Below are 15,818 nucleotides of genomic sequence, written 5' to 3'. Positions count from 1 at the left end.
AATTAACCCTTCTCACAGCGGCTGGCTGGGTCCTACAAGACCAGGCCAAGGCCTAGCAGCTAGATGAAGCTTTTATCTTATGTAGCTGTGTGACTGGGAAAACAGGAAAGAGAGTTAACACCCAAATTTCTAAGGAACACCATAGCACCAGCCTCCTCCGACAGTCTGCAGACCATCTGCCATCAAATCAGCTAATTCCTCCACCTTCCTGCAGCACTGTCACAGAAGGAGCTCTGCCTCTGATCTCTATTAGTATGATACCCCACCAACCCACTTCTCTTTATATCCCAGAGAGCATGGGGTGGTTTCCACCTCTTGCCTTTTTAACCCAATTCCTTATCAGCAATAGAATTATTTTTCTTGTTTTCTCCCCACAGAGACAAAGAGAAAGAGCAGTAAAGAACAGGCTCAGAAAGACAGATTTTGATGGATATCTTCTTAAACCCAGAGTTCTGTAAGTTAAAAATAGTTAGAATGGCCAAGGGAATGTGGGAGAAACAACAACAACAAAAAACAGAAACAGATCCAGAACATAACCAGCTACTAAAAAGCTCCTAAAATCTTCTGAATTGACAGTATGACACAAAGATAGATTTCCATGGAACTCAAATCACACACCTGCTTACAAATCAGCTCACTGCATCTCAGCAGCAGATCATTTAGCCAGGAACAAACTGTTAGTGTCAATGCAAACTGTCTTGTGATATTCTTAGTTACCAAGTAAGGCACTTCACAAATGAGTATGATTTCTTTTCCCTTTAAAAAGTAAAGACATTGCTTAAGGGGGAAAATGAAAATATGATTGAAAACAAAAAACAAACAACCAAACAAAAACAAACAAACAAAAAAACCCCCCACAGCATAGAACATTAAATTCTATTAGATACACCAAACTGGCTGCAGGCAAGTGAAATGTAACCTTCCCACACACAACTCTGCAACTGCACATCATGCTGCCTGCATCACTTCATTTCTCTGGCCTGGGACCTCCACAAAACTGCACTTCTTACCCCACAGCACCTCCTCTGCATTCACAGTCCTGTTCTGACCGCACGGAGGAAAAAAAGAAGAAATGACCTAATGCCACCCCAGCTATCTCTGTCATTCCCTACTAGTGCACAACAAAGATTTCTTAAACAAGCCCTTCAGCCCAGACTGCAGCCCTACCTGCTCCCCCAGGTTTGGCCCTGAGTATGGGACACATGAACATGGCAGCTTTGCTGGCTTTACAATGGAGATTTTCTCAGGGTGTCCTGCCTTGGCTTTGTCATGGCACAGCATAGCAATTTTCTGTCCTCAGGTTTTGCACGCCTTGCATCTATCTGCTTTCACAGTCTTGTCTTGGGTACCACCTTCATCTGTTGTGATAGCTATGGCAGATGTCAAAGGAATCACAAATGCCAAACTCAAATGCTACAAGCTATATCCACTTTTTTTTTTTTTTAAACTGTCCAAATGGACAGATGCTTATGTAGCACCAAATGCTGTCACACGCACATTACAGCCTCTACATACTCAATACTCAATTGGAGATACAAGTTCTCAGGCCAAAACTTGTCATGTCTGACAGCATCCAGTTGCTAAGTTAGTCCATGTGCAACAAAGTCATTAGAAATCAATATAAACCAGAACCTGAAATCATCTTTCCAGAGATTAATGGCCTGCTGGTGAATACTCAGCTTCCTCTGCAGCACGTAGTAATTGCTGTCAGATCTTCTCCTGCTATATTACTCCATTGCTTCCAAATTCTATATGAGTGCATTTTATTAACCCCAAAGAACAGCATGCTTCTTCTCCCTGTGAAGATCTGTCTCAATTTCAGAGGATCTGTCCAATCCATCAGGATTACTTTGACATTTACTGTGTCTGTGACCTCTGTCGCTGTGATTTGCAAATTCTACAAGTGTACCTTCTGTTCCCTCAGGAAAAGAGGGAAAGAGTAGAATTAGATCAATGGCCACTAGCACCTCACAGAGCTGCACACCACCTGTAAACCACATGTATTGAAAAGGACCCCATAAGACAGAGTAATGAATTCTCTTCAGGCCAGGGGGAACACTGGAGCTGCAGTGTACACTGGAATTACCAGCATGCTGATTTGACACCGTTGTGTCAACAGAGCTGTCAAATCCCACAGGCCTACTGCACAAAGCTCAAGGCTCACCCCAGTGCCAGGAGGCCAGTGGTCTTTGTTGTTCCTACCTGTCAAATGAAAAAATCTTTCCACTGAGCTCTGAGTCACTAAGTACACTCTTCCCTCCCCCATCAAATCCCTTGACTGTGCAGTTCAGTCCAGCAACAACAGCAACTAGAATGTAGAACACAGGTGTGCTGTTAAGAAAAGTCACGTTATTCAACTTCTGAAGCCTATGCACTGTGGAGTACCGTAAAAAAAACAGACATCTTTTCCTCCTCATTCAACCTAAACAACAATTTATTTTAAACAGAAGCTACTTGTCACCCCTTGGGCTTTTTTCACTTGCCACATTCAGAGGCAGTGTAGGCAAGTGATCTAAAAGCCCCATCAGGAGACACACCAGATCAGCTGTAACCTCAATTGGCTTCTGCTCCTGCTGATACTTTGTGTGCCACAGCAAAAGCCATAACACATTTAGAGTTGCATGGTGACAAGCAGTACTAAGCCTTTGTGCCCATTCATAGCACCCTACATAAAAGCCACTTGAGCTCATCAAGAATAAGAACGAGCTCTTTCTTAAGCCCAGCCCAATCCAGTTAACAGGCTTATATGGAAATGCTGAGAGACAGGGCTTACAAGTGGCTACGCACCTAACTCACACACACTGTTTTGCTGAAAATTAAGAAAGATAGCATAAAGCACCCAGCTAAGATTCGTAACTGTCTCTTTCTTCTCTACTCTTTTAAAGGAATAGAGGCAAGAATTCAAGAAAAAAGCACAAATTACCTTTGTGATTAATAATCATTACTACTCATATAAATCTTCTTCCACTTGCATATCTACTTCTGTTGTATACAAGAAAAAAAAATCCTATTAAATACAGAAGTACATTTCTGTCTTCCTTATCAATTAACCTTCCCTTCCTATTCTTGGTATAAGCTTGTGTAAGATGACTGGCTTCGGCTAGAGGTGCCAGCATGCACCAAAATAGACAAAAGATGAAATCAAGAATGTTTGTTGTGGCACTACTTGATGGCAACACACTACAGTCCCCTGTCTCCCTGACTCCATCTGTGCACAGAGGTGCAAGCTGGGGAAGAGGTTGGTTCTGACATTTGTCTAAGGACATATGAGTGGGTGGATAAGCACTGCCCTCACCACCATGACCACAGACAGTGTGAGGTAGCTCCAACATGATGGATGCAAAAAAAGATGCCTGCCATTCAGAAAGCTGAAGATTTGCTTTGGGATTCATTACTGAAAAGGTAATAACCTAAAAGAAGCTGTAAGCTCAAAACCTTGATTTTCCATTAAAGAAAAAAAAAGAGGGAAGGGTGAACACAATTTTGTTCAGAATATTGTTGATTGTGGGAACTAAATAAAAGACACTTAATATGTATGAATGTTACTAACAGAATTTAATTTAAACATTCTCTGTGTGATGCAGGGAGACTAAGCCAGCATCAGATTAATTTAACACAATCAGACTTAAAGGAAAATGGGCAGTTTTCAAAGCATATTCCAACTTCGACAACATATTTGTTTCAAATATTTGTCCATTTACCACAGCTGGAAAGCATCAGGGCATAAAATTAGATGTATGTGAGCGCAATCAGCTCACATTTCTGATATCACAGTTTCCTCGAGCACAATTTGTTCAAAGTGTTAATCAAAAAAAAAGGCAGTAACCCAGAAGGGATTAATGACAAACTACATAGCAAATATAAATCACAATAAACCTATTTTATATTTATATTACATATGTATGCATATTTATATATGTATTTAGTTACTTTGATGGAATTTAGATGATGCCTTTAACTCGTTTAAAGCTTGCAGAAGGATAATTAGTCTTAAACAATGAGAAATTGACTCAGGAATTGGGTCCACATTTCTAGACTGATTTCCAAAGGAAGAGAGAATTACCACAGTTACAATGTATTTCCATGGGATGAAAATATAGGATTCTCTCACATTCTTTTGAAACTCTCACTCTAACATTACTGCAAAATATGGTCCATGTTATGCCTGGGAGACTTTTGCCAATCCTAAGAGACCCAGATTTCAAGTACAATATTTGGGAGTCCTTCTTTATTAAAGGAAATGTTGCAGGAAACAGGAAGAATGCAAAGACTGAGCACAGATATTCTGAAAAGATGCCAAACTGCTATTGCTGATGATACTTCTGGCCACTCAGAAAAGGAGGGGAGGAATGACTTTTTCAAAGAATTTATTCACTCACCCAGTGTCCTTAAGAAAAATAAATAAATATATGGAAATCCAGCCCAAGTGAAACTAATGGAAGAGAACAACTTTGGCAGCTGAGATGTAAAATGGAGATCAAAAGGTCCAAGAGCAAGGTTGAGGAACAAGGAGGCAAATACATAGTGACAAGTAATAAGGTATTCCTTAAGCATATGGGAAAGGGGAAAACCAGAAAAATTGGTGGGACCTGAAAACTACCAGGATGCAAAGAATTCACTTAGGGCAGAAAAGAAGACTGCAGAGAAGCTAAATGGCTCCTCTGGTTCAGCTTTCATTTCAAAGCAGGGAGCAGAGATGTATGCCCTAAAGTTATACAAGTGATGAACTTGAGGCAGAACTGCTGGGTAAAGTTAGGGAAAACAAAATAAAACAAAAATAAAAAATTTGATTTCACCATTTTTCATAAAGATAAATCGTGCCCCTAATTTGCAAGAATACTCTAATAATCCTGGGTACTTCTTGCTAAATGTAAGTTGCTTAGATTTGCAAAGACTTTGAAAAAGGCTATTAGGATAACTTAGTAAACAAAGAATAAGAGACAAGGTCTGTCATTCTTTAAGTATTAGTCAAGCAACTGAGAATTTAATGTCAAGAACAATATTAAGTTCTTTGTATAGAAGAAGGGTGATAGTGCTGAAGAATCAGTGTAGGACCAGTGTTGTTGAGTGCATTTATGAAGCATTTGAAAGAAAGAATGAAAACTAAGCTAATAAGTTGTATTGCTCATACAGAACAATAAAGATTGGTCAAAAATATGGAAGTTCTTTTCCTCTCTCAACTCTCCAAGCAACTGAACAACACAGATATCAGAAAAAAGATCACAATGGACATTGAATCTTACAGAAAAATGCTTAGCTTTCAATTTCTGCTCCTCATTGCATATCACATATATTATACTACATATGTCCATATATTACATATATGTACATATATTATACAACACTTCCTGTGAGACATCAGACATCATGATCATCAGAAAGTCATAATAAATAGCATCATGGAACATCACAAATAGCTTGCTATAGCTAGCGTATCCATCTCAGTAGAGACAGACACCCTGGGAAGCATGATATAGTGAGTGGCAAACCTGACCACAGTAGACGGTTGGAATTGGATGTGCCTTAAGGTCCCCTCCAACCCAAACCGTTCTGGGATTCTATGAATATATGACTTGAGTTGTGGTTTCCATTCTCTCAATACCCATTAAATACTGTACACATCCACACGCAGACTCAATTTTCACTGACTTGGAATAGAAATCCTGGATTCAGTAACTCAAGAATTTCCATTTTAATAGGCCTAATGTGAAATATTTAAGGTTCAATTTTTCTTGACTTAAACACATAACTTGCACTTTACAATCTTTTCCTGCTTTAGGTTTTTTGTTTGTTTCAGAATTCCTTATTAAAGTGAGAAATTCCCACCTACAATTCCTTTAGAAATCTCAATTGGCAAAATCCCAGCTAGAACTGGAGCCTTATTGCATTTGCTGAAAGTGTCAGTACAGAAAGAAGTGAAGTTGTCATTTATAGTACATGTTTTGCAATTGGAAAGTCTAAAGTTAGAGAACACATTTGTGAGTTATCTCTACAGTTTGGTAAGTACTTCCAAACAGAAAGAGGCTTCTGATATGTATGTAAAGCACAATACACAGAAAGAGGCTTCTGATATGTATGTAAAGCACAATACTGGGGTAAAGCAGCTACATATGTAATCTTTTCTGCATAAAAATGCTCAGTCTCCATATCCACTCAATCTACTGCTGCTGTGCTTAGCACCAGAGAGATTCTCAATTACAGGACTACTTCTTTGTAGATATAGTCATAAATAATTCAAAACTAAACAATAGTACACAGCAATTAAACAAACATACGTGCTGCAATAATCTACCCTCATTTTTCAGTCCTTCCCTTGTATGGCAGTATTGAAATTCCAGCCATTCACAAGAGCTTTCATACAGATTGGCTGCATTTGGGCACAGAGGAACAGCCAAAGGAAAGATAGGACTACATTTCACTTTATGCTACCGAATGAACAGACATGTTTGTAAATATTATCTCAATTGCACAATATTAAAAGGTTCCATTTTTGAAAGTAGCCTCAAAATAATTTTCTAGGACAAAATTATGAGTAGGAGTAAAGAGTTTCACCCACTTTTCACTATCCTGTTTAAACCTTGTATATTTTCACCACAGAAGTATTACCAATTCTGCAGTTTGTTAGGGCCCCCAGCTTTGCCACACTTTGGATTTCATGCAGCTTTACAAAACCACTTCAAATGTTAAACACAGAAGCTTTCTCCCTTCAAAAGTAAAAACTGAAACAGAGGCTGTTCTCAGTGGGCAGACGGCAGTGTCCACTTCTCCTCAGGTGGAAGTCTGAACATTTCAGAACTAAAAAGTGTAACATGACAGATTTGGGCAATGGCTTATGCCTGGCCCACAGTATGTTGCAGTTATTATACAGTTCTTAATGTTGACGGTCAGAAATTTCCAACAGAAAGTCTTGTTTACTAATGCTGATGTACTGAAGTTTACATTAGCTCTCCAATAGTTTAACTTCTAACATAAAATGCTTGAGTAGTTCATGGTTTAACAGGTGTTCAGAATGATATAAAGTGAGGCTACCAAAGGCCCCACAGTAAAAATATGGTTCTGAAACTTATCACAAGAGATTTCACCCTAACCCACACATAAAAGGTGTGCATGTAAACATGTGTGGCATCAGAAGAAACTGTTATTTGAGCTTTGTTAATCTTCTAGATTATGACATTGATTCAGAAAAGGTTTCAAACCCATTTTTACTTCTCTTTGTCTAAGTAATCCTCTTGTTCTCTGTGAAATAACTCACGGCACACAAAGCTGTTGTAATGCATAAGATTTGCAAAGATTTTAGTTTAAATTACAAGTGATTGAGAGAACAGACTAAGCTCTCTTAAAACACTAACACACTCCTATAATCCAAATGTCCACTCAGCATTAATGAGCCCAAAACGCAAACTAAACTCAGAGTCCCAATTAAAGCTAGAAGCCACTAAGTGAGCAGAGCTACCTTTTTCTTCTTTATCACCCCATAAAGTCAGTTTCTATGCTATTTTGCCAGCACAGGGAAATTCTTAGATACTAGAGTCATAGCTACATAGCTACCCTTACTTTCACAGTCCATAGTCCCTGCAACTTCTTATAAATCCTCTGCTGGTGGAGGATTTATTGATGATTATTAGCAGAAGAAAAAGTGAGAGCAACCCTTAGGCTTCTCTGAATTCAGCAGGTCTTTGGCCAAACTGCCCAAAGGATCAGCACACAGTGACTGGCTCCCCAAAAGCTTTTCTTTTTACTCCCCTTTGCTGCTTGGGTAAGCCTAGAAGAGGAGGCAGCTTGCAGCACGGCAAGTATGCTAATGCCATATCAAACTAACTGCCATGCCAACAGCAATCACACACATGCCTGCTCGCACATTTCTGCCAAATAATCACTTAAGCAAACATCAACTACAGAGATTAGCAAAAGCATCTGACAACATGCAAATCAGGCAAGAAACATGGGCTGAAGGGACAGCTTAGCAGAGTGAGGATTTAATAAGAGAAATGTGAGGAAGTTCCTGGATCAAAACTTACTGTGTTTTTGAAAGATTTCAGAAAATCCTTTGTTAGCCTTGGAGGGACAGCTAGTAGATTTTCTTTCCACTCCTCAGTCCCTACTGCATATCAGCTGCACCCAGGCAGGCTTCTAATAAAAGCAAATGACTCTTTCTCAGACAAAAACATCTTCGTGACCTCTGGGAACACAGCAATCCAAACAACCAAGCAGGCAGTCAGGTGACACAAACTACTGGGAAGCAATCAGAGTATCTCAGGGGCCTTTTGTCAGCATCAGAAGCAAAACTAAGCCTCTATAGTAGAATGGTTTTTCATAAGAAAATCAAAGGCAAACCACCTTAGGAAGACCAACAAGTTCTTTTCCTACTAAAATTAAGGCAGATTATCAGAAAAATCATGATTTATCTTTTACCTACTAAAATGTACACCGCTCCAAATGCACTCAGTGAAAGCAATGATTCTGCCACAAGAAATATGAGAAGTCACTACCTTTTATCAACATTACTACACATTTGGGTCTTATTTTTAAGAATTTATCAGCCAAACAAATTTATGAACATGCTTTTTAAATCTTAGGTTGAATTCTGTAGCCCAACTTCTGAAGAAGTTCTTGCTGAAGCCTCAACTTTGCCTGAATAATGATTGGAGGATGTGTTCCAGTATTAGTATTCATCTCCACTTAACAGGAAGAATATGATTTAGTGAGCTGGAAAAGATCTAAGTATGAAAACAGAAGTTTGTTGTCCCAAAACAGACAGAGATGCACTGCCAAAATACTGCAGGGACAGCATTGTATTAGAGATGCCATCTTTCTTACTGGTTACATCCAAGTCCCTTCCTGTATGACTTTCAAAAAAATATATATATATATATATTATCTTTAACATCTAGAAAAGTGCCTAGAAGAGCATGATAGAAATCTTAACAGGGGCATTTTGAGCAAATAACACTCTTCCCTTTGTTGTTTGCAGGATATAAGTCTGTTAAAAAAAAAAAAAAAAAAAAAAAAGCCAATACCTATTTTTATTAAAAAGATTTTGATATGGAACTACCTATATTTCTGTCACAAGATTCTCCAGACTGTGGGCTTTCTATTTCAGACTACAGAAGGGCACGTACATTTGTGTCATATTCTTAGGGTTGTTTTGCACTTTGGGATACATAATGTGTGAGAGGTAGAGCTAAATAAATGAATTAGCAGTCCTGTTTTACTAGTGATATACCTGAAACAAGGTTCCTTAAATTCAATAGTCTGATTGTCTTTGGATGGCAATGAAATTAATTCCATTTTCCCCAGGACTCTGAGAGACATATCCAAGAACAAAATAGATTTATGCCTGACATTCCATAGAACTGAATTTGAGAAGGCAATTCAAGTTATGTTTATTGTTTGCAATCAGACAGGAACATTCTGACTTCCATAGGTATCTATGCATTTACTGCTTGTTTCGGCACAGAATTCCTCATGTCTTGAAAGAATATCTGTTGAATACTATTACCTAGTTTTTACCTGTCTAACCCCTAGGGACAGCCTAAGGCAAAAGGCTAAAGCAGGTATCAAGTAAGATGACAAAGTCAGCACCAAAGTGGTCTATCTTCCTTTATAGGCTTGGAAGGTAAAGGCAAACTGTCCGCTCTAGCCTGAGAAATACGCTTTCTCATCCTTGGTGCTTGCATAACTTATGTGGTGCCTGTCTCTACCACCAGCTGGACCAGCCCCACTAAGACCCAAGAATATCATCCCAGACAAGTAGAGAGGGGCTTGTTGAAGGAAAGAAGAGCACACGTAGCCTCCTCCTCCCTCTCAGGTGTTCTGCCTGGTTTTACTCCTGCTGCTGGGAGGAAAACTTGTACAGACAGTGGGTCGCTCCAACAGCAAAAAAAAAATCAATTTTATTTACAATATTGGCTAGCTGCAGACCAGTGCCAAAACAGGAATTTGGACTGAAGTATTAGAGAATTTCTCTTCTCTATCTTCCCTCCCTGCAGGAATCTGAAGAGGGTATCATGTACAATTAAACGGGATGTTTACAAGGTCCAAGCTCCATGGGAAGTCTACAGAAACTAAATGAGGAATGGCAATTTTTGTAACACCCTCATAGAACATTCAATGAGCTTTGAAATAGTGCTAGCAGGCCTCAGAGGAGTGAGGTCCATTTTAAAATTGTACCTCCTCGTTTATTAAATGATGATGAGCTGGAGTCCCAAACACTATTTAATTTCAGAAACTATTTTATCAGAAAATCTCCAATTCTTGTAACAGTCTTCTGCTCTGTCTGTACCCCTCCTTTGCAGCTGCCAGTGAATCAGTCACATTTGCCAAGCAATATGTTAGATTTTACTCAACATAAGGAAATCAGATTTTGCCTCACACAGAATCAACTCTACTCCTCACCTCCAGAGGTTGCATGTAGAGAAAACAGAGTCTTCTATTCAAGGAAGGCAAGGAAAGGCAGAGGCTTTTGGGGAGGAGAAGGAGGCAGGGTGTGAAATCACCTGACTGCACCAGTAATGCATCCAGCTTTTCTACATTCACATTCCCTCTTCTCATCTTCCATGAAACTGCCTATAGCTGTGTTCTTTCAATCTTTGCTCTGAAAGATGTTAAAAAGCAGTCTGCAAGATTATTTCAGTTTTTAAAAAGTGACTCTCGCATACGAAAGCCAGCAGAGAAATTAGAAGGGTCTTAAAAAAAAAAAAAAAAAAAAAAAGCACCACCTCTCCCCACAACATTCAATTATTCATATTTTATTATAAACATAAATCATCATGGTGCCACTGCAGGAGGTAGTGCCAAATATTTTAAATAGTTCAGTGATTCAATCCTTTGGAATAACATAAAGTGAGTGCATTGGTCAGTAGAGTGTCTAATTTCACAAAAACCCTTTCTACCTTTCTACCATGTTAAGATAAGCCACTACTAAAAAACTGAGCTACTTTATTACTATCATGTCAAATATCACCTGCGACAGGTTGTTTTATGTCTTGGAGATCATTACTTTTTTACTAGTAAAAAGACTATTGGAGCTTGAATAGGGTCTGAAAAGTAATCATGAACTTGACATCAGAGATTCAGCTCTTCTGGCAACTTGGAGCAAACAAAATTTTAAGCAGCATATTCCATACTGACTGCCAACTCTTATTTCATATGATAGATCAAGTCTATGTTAAAGATAGTGAGATAAAAGAGTTTCTCCAGCTCATGACAGCCTCAGATGATACCAGATCAATGGTTTGCAAGGCATATTTAATTATATATAAAAAAAGAAGAAACGGACCAAACACACACACACACACACACACACACAACCAACACAACAAAACACCCATCTACTTGTCTTTATTTAGTTTGTATTACTGCTGGCACAAACAACATTATTTGAGGTGTCTTGAGAATTTAAGAAGCCTTCTCTGAACTTCTTTGGTTGATGTTGTGTCAATCCACAGATACAGTTGCACTGCTTCTTACACAACTATAAAGCTCTGTGGGCTATTGTGATAAAATGCAAAACTTCCACATTACAGAAAACATTGCTCACTCCCTTTGTTTCATTTTCCCACTTTTCTGCTGAAGAAAGTTGATGTGAGAGGACAGACACAGATTTCCCCCAAATCTCCTGAAATGCATACTGAATATTTGACAATGCCCACTTTTCTGTTTTCCTCTGCACGGCTCCATCAGAGAGAACTCCCTATGCATTCAAAGGAGCACAATGGATAATGATTTCCAAAGCATTAACTTGGAGCTATTGAGACTTAGATGTTTTCAAATACATCTATTGTGCACAAAAGATTCTAGACTGCCCCAGCTACTCTAGAAAGTCTTTTTTTGCCTTTCTCAAAACATCCATTCCTTGAGCCATCCCTGGAGTGCATTATTGGGGCTGATTTCTTAGTGCAGTGAGTTCCATCAGTCAAAGCTCAACAGATTCAAATAATATCAGGATATGGATATAAATTAGTGAGACAGACCCTGAATAGTTTTGACAGGTTTAGTAAGTATATATAGCGACACAGAATGCTATTCCTGCTGTCAGACATCAATATGTAGACAGAAGATTGGGGGCACCATGGAAACTCAGTGACATAAGAGTGGTATTGATTGGACAGAAAATGAGGCTGCAATTTAAGCTTAAGGCTGCCAGAGATGCCAAGAATGGAGAATGACCTCCAGCAGTGAATTTTCAGCATAAGCTCCCTGTGAACGAGCCAGTCCAAGAAGGATAAATCAGGGACAATCTCACCAGGGATATGGGTCGACCAAATGCAGACTACCCTAAGCAGATGAGAATCACTGTGTGTGTGTGCGCGTTACAGTGACCTAGTTTGTTCAAAGACAGCATTTTGAATGGTTTATTATAAAGACGCTTGAAACAAAGAGACTTCCTCAATTAAAGTCCTGAAATGAATCCTCTCAATGAAAATGCTTTTGATACACTGATCAGCAAGAGGTTGTAAATATCAAAGCAAAGCTTGCATTGTTAAAAACCAGTTCCCACAGAAAACACCACTGTTGTAGTATAGGTAATGAGGCCCCCTGAACAGAGCACTAAGTTTTATGAGCAACGTCCATTCCGTTCCTAATGCCCCAGCGTTCGACTTTAACATACAATAATCCCATCTTCCTGCTGCAAAAAATGCACTCAAATAGAGCAAGAGTTGAGTGACTGTAAAAGACTATTTTTAATTATCATCCAAGGACTCTGGAATAACTGTCCCTAGCATGAAAAAGAAACACATGACTTGAGAAGTACCATGCTGGAGCCATGACTGCCTGTAAAGTCAGCTTAGTAATAACACGCACCAGCAAGGGAGGGATGAACCTACACAAAATATACGTAAGCACAGGTGAGTCCTTAGTGCCAGTTGGAGCGTAGAAAGATACAGATGTGTGGTACCAGGATACCACTATCTTTTCTATTACTATAGCCAAACCAAGCAAGCTGGCAAAGATATATCAGCTACAGACTGAACCTCAAAGAACTGTTGATAGGCACAGGGGTAATTGCAAGAAGTATGCTGTTGTCAGGCCACTTCTACACTACAGACAAAGAATAACTCATTGGTAGAAGAAAGATTTGTTGCTAACTTCTCTTTTTTAATCTTAGATTTTGCTTTGAAGCATGCTAAAATCAGTAAGCTTCTCTCCTTCAATTTCATCCAAAGCCTCATAAGTAATAACTCATCAAAGAGTTTAGTGTAAGCTGGAGACGGGTGTATTAGATCCCCTCATTTTCCTTCTCTTTAAGGAAAAATAACTAAATTACAAAGCAAGTTTTATGTTGCTGAGTTTTGTGGGGTTTTTTGTGGGTTTTTTTTTGTTTGTTTGTCATTTTCATTGAAATATCTTCTCCATTCATTTCTAAATTTTCATTTATATACCAAATTAATAATTTTTGTCACAGACATTCACAGTCCTTTATCCTTTCAGAGGTAATTCTTTTCAGAGGTATTTTTTCTTTTGTTTTATTTCCAGTGTTTCTTTTCAGGGAGGAAACAGGAATACATTTGAAAAAAAAGTCTGCTTTGTACACCAGCTCAAGCACATTGTTTTGAAAAAACTGTTAAGGATGAGAATTTCTTTATAATGACTTTTCTTGTACCCTTCACTCCTCTCTCTGTTGCTTCTCTCCTCCTCCCTAATACAACCAAAGTTATACACTTACTCTATTTGTTAACCAAAACATTGAGCTTTCCTAAAAGCTTAGAATAGTCATGGCCAAAGGGAAACAAAAGAAATGACAGCGAGTTCAAGAGCTGATGAGCTACTGGTAGTGTTCTTCCACTGTACTACAAGCCATTTAGAGCAAATAGGATCTAATTTAAAAACCTACCACTATCCATAGATGCAGGGCTATCTCACAGAGAAGGATTTAACATGTTGCAAATGTTCCCACAATGCTCCTAAGAACCTGCTAGTCTAGGATTGCCATCCTGTAATCCAGCTTCAGAGCAAACTGCTGAACTAACACACAGTAGACATTCACAACCAAAGTGGATCACTTGCTATACAGAAGAGATAGGTAAGTGACACCCACTGGCATATCAAAGTGAGGGAAAGGTCCCAAAGAAATAATTACCTTTTCCCTGCACAAAGTTCTGTTTTTAAGAAAAGAAGATGAAGGAGAGCAAGGAGTCAGAAGCATCAGAATTGGAAATCATAATACATTTGTAGAATCTGTGTGCTGAATAGGAGAAAACTGTATTTTCACCATTGGTACAATGGGACCTTCTCCCAACCAATCCCTCCAGAAGAAAGAGAACACAAACTAACAACAGCAGCTATAAATAAATCAGCACTAGTTAGATTCAGTTGTTTCACCGAGAGAAAAGTAGAAATACGAAGGCTAAGTACAAAGGAAAAAAAAATAATAGTAATAGAAAGAAGTAAAGTGCTCAGACCGAAGGTCCAACACAACCTCGCTTATCCACAGTCTCAGCTGGGACACTTCTGGCACAGAGCACCTGGAAGCTGCAGGAGTTCTTCTACCCTGGGGTCACTGCTGGCCTCCTGTCCTCTCAAATTGAATCAGACAGAGAACTCCTATTCCCTTCTCCGCTGTGTCACATCCCCTCACCACCTCTCTCCTTCTCCCCCTTTATCTCTCCAACACATCCCCATCCCGAGCGGAGCGGCCAAACCCACGGGGGATCCCGAAGCACCCCACCACCGCTGGGCACCCCCAGACCTCGGCCCCTGCCCGCCCCTCGGCCAGGTGCTCCCCAATTATCCCCGAGGCGGGGGGGATCAGAGGAGACAAGGCGGTACGGGGGAGAATCCCCGGGTGCGGGGTGATTGGGTGAAGCGCTTCGCATCTCGCCCGAAGGAGCGGGTTCGGGGGGCAGCGTCCCTCCGGCAGCCCCTGGCAGCCCTCGCCGTCCCCTCGGACTTACTTCGGGCGGCGAGAAGCGCTTCTCCCGCAGCTGTAAGGGGCGAGCCGCAGGCGTCCCCGGTGCGCGGCGGGTGCTGCTGGTGCTGCGGGTGCTGTCGGCGCCGCGGCTCCGCTTCCCCACGGACCTCCGACTCACGCCCCGCTCCTCCCTCTCCCCGTCTCTCTCTCCAGCTGGAGATTTCTTCCCTGAGATTTTTATACTGGAGGCAGGGAACCTGATCCTCGCTTTGACTCGACAGAACCCGGGCTGCGGCGAGCCGCCGAGAGGAGGGAGGCAGAGGCAGGCGGGCGCCGGGGCAGAGCTAGCGGCCGCGCTGCCCCCTCGTGTGATGATGCGGCGGGGGTGCGTCGTCGGGCGGGTCACCCGCGGGGCAGCCTCGCCTCCACCGCCCGGGGGGGGGTTCGGGAGGCGGGACGGGACCGCTCCGCCCGCACACCGGGCTCCCGGGGCGCCCAAGCTGCGGGAAGAGCGGACCCCGCCCGCATCGGGACCGGGCAGTGCCCTGCCTGCCCCTCCGCACTCAGCCCTGCTGAGGCTACAGCCTCCTAATGGGCACCAACTGGCTCTTGCCTGGAGAGGATTTGGTTGGCAGGAGTATGGGGAGCTCTAACTTGACTTCCAGTGTCCCACTTAGACCTGGACTGGAAATATTGGGTTGTGGGGGGAGCAGCATCTAATTTCAGTTCTAGCTGAAAATGCCACAAGAACAGCTTTTCTCGTGGCATTCCAATGCTTCTGGTTGCTGGAGTTATATCAAGGTTTCCACTTTTTTTTTTTCCAAGTTTTCCAACTTTTAGGTTCATTACATGCATTGAATAAGAATGTACCCCAACCCACAGCCTGATTTAAAACAAAGTGGACTTGTTCCAAAGTCCAGGCAATTTCTGTCTAATTCCTGATCCCCAGAGCAATTCTCTCTCTCAA

General features: G+C 40.8%; 1 protein-coding gene across 2 annotated transcripts in view; it reads right to left on the bottom strand.

Moving 5' to 3' along the window:
- PTN (pleiotrophin) overlaps positions 1-15,247 on the bottom strand; it is a 72,416-nt gene extending 57,169 nt beyond the window's left edge. Inside the window, exon 1 of one of the 2 annotated variants that reach the window (XM_031589810.2) lies at positions 14,895-15,247. The gene's annotated coding sequence lies outside the window, so the exon portion shown is untranslated. Of the gene's footprint in view, positions 1-8,018; positions 8,137-14,894 lie in introns of those variants that run through there. The other variant, XM_031589811.2, reaches the window with a different exon arrangement.
- Positions 15,248-15,818: the final 571 nt, after the last annotated feature.

The sequence above is a fragment of the Phasianus colchicus genome, chromosome 1 (genome assembly GCF_987193195.1).
Source record: "Phasianus colchicus chromosome 1, bPhaCol1.hap1.1, whole genome shotgun sequence".
Classification (NCBI taxonomy): Eukaryota; Metazoa; Chordata; class Aves; order Galliformes; family Phasianidae; genus Phasianus; species Phasianus colchicus.
Note: the sequence above shows the minus strand (reverse complement) of the source record. Positions and strands in the feature narration are given on the sequence as shown.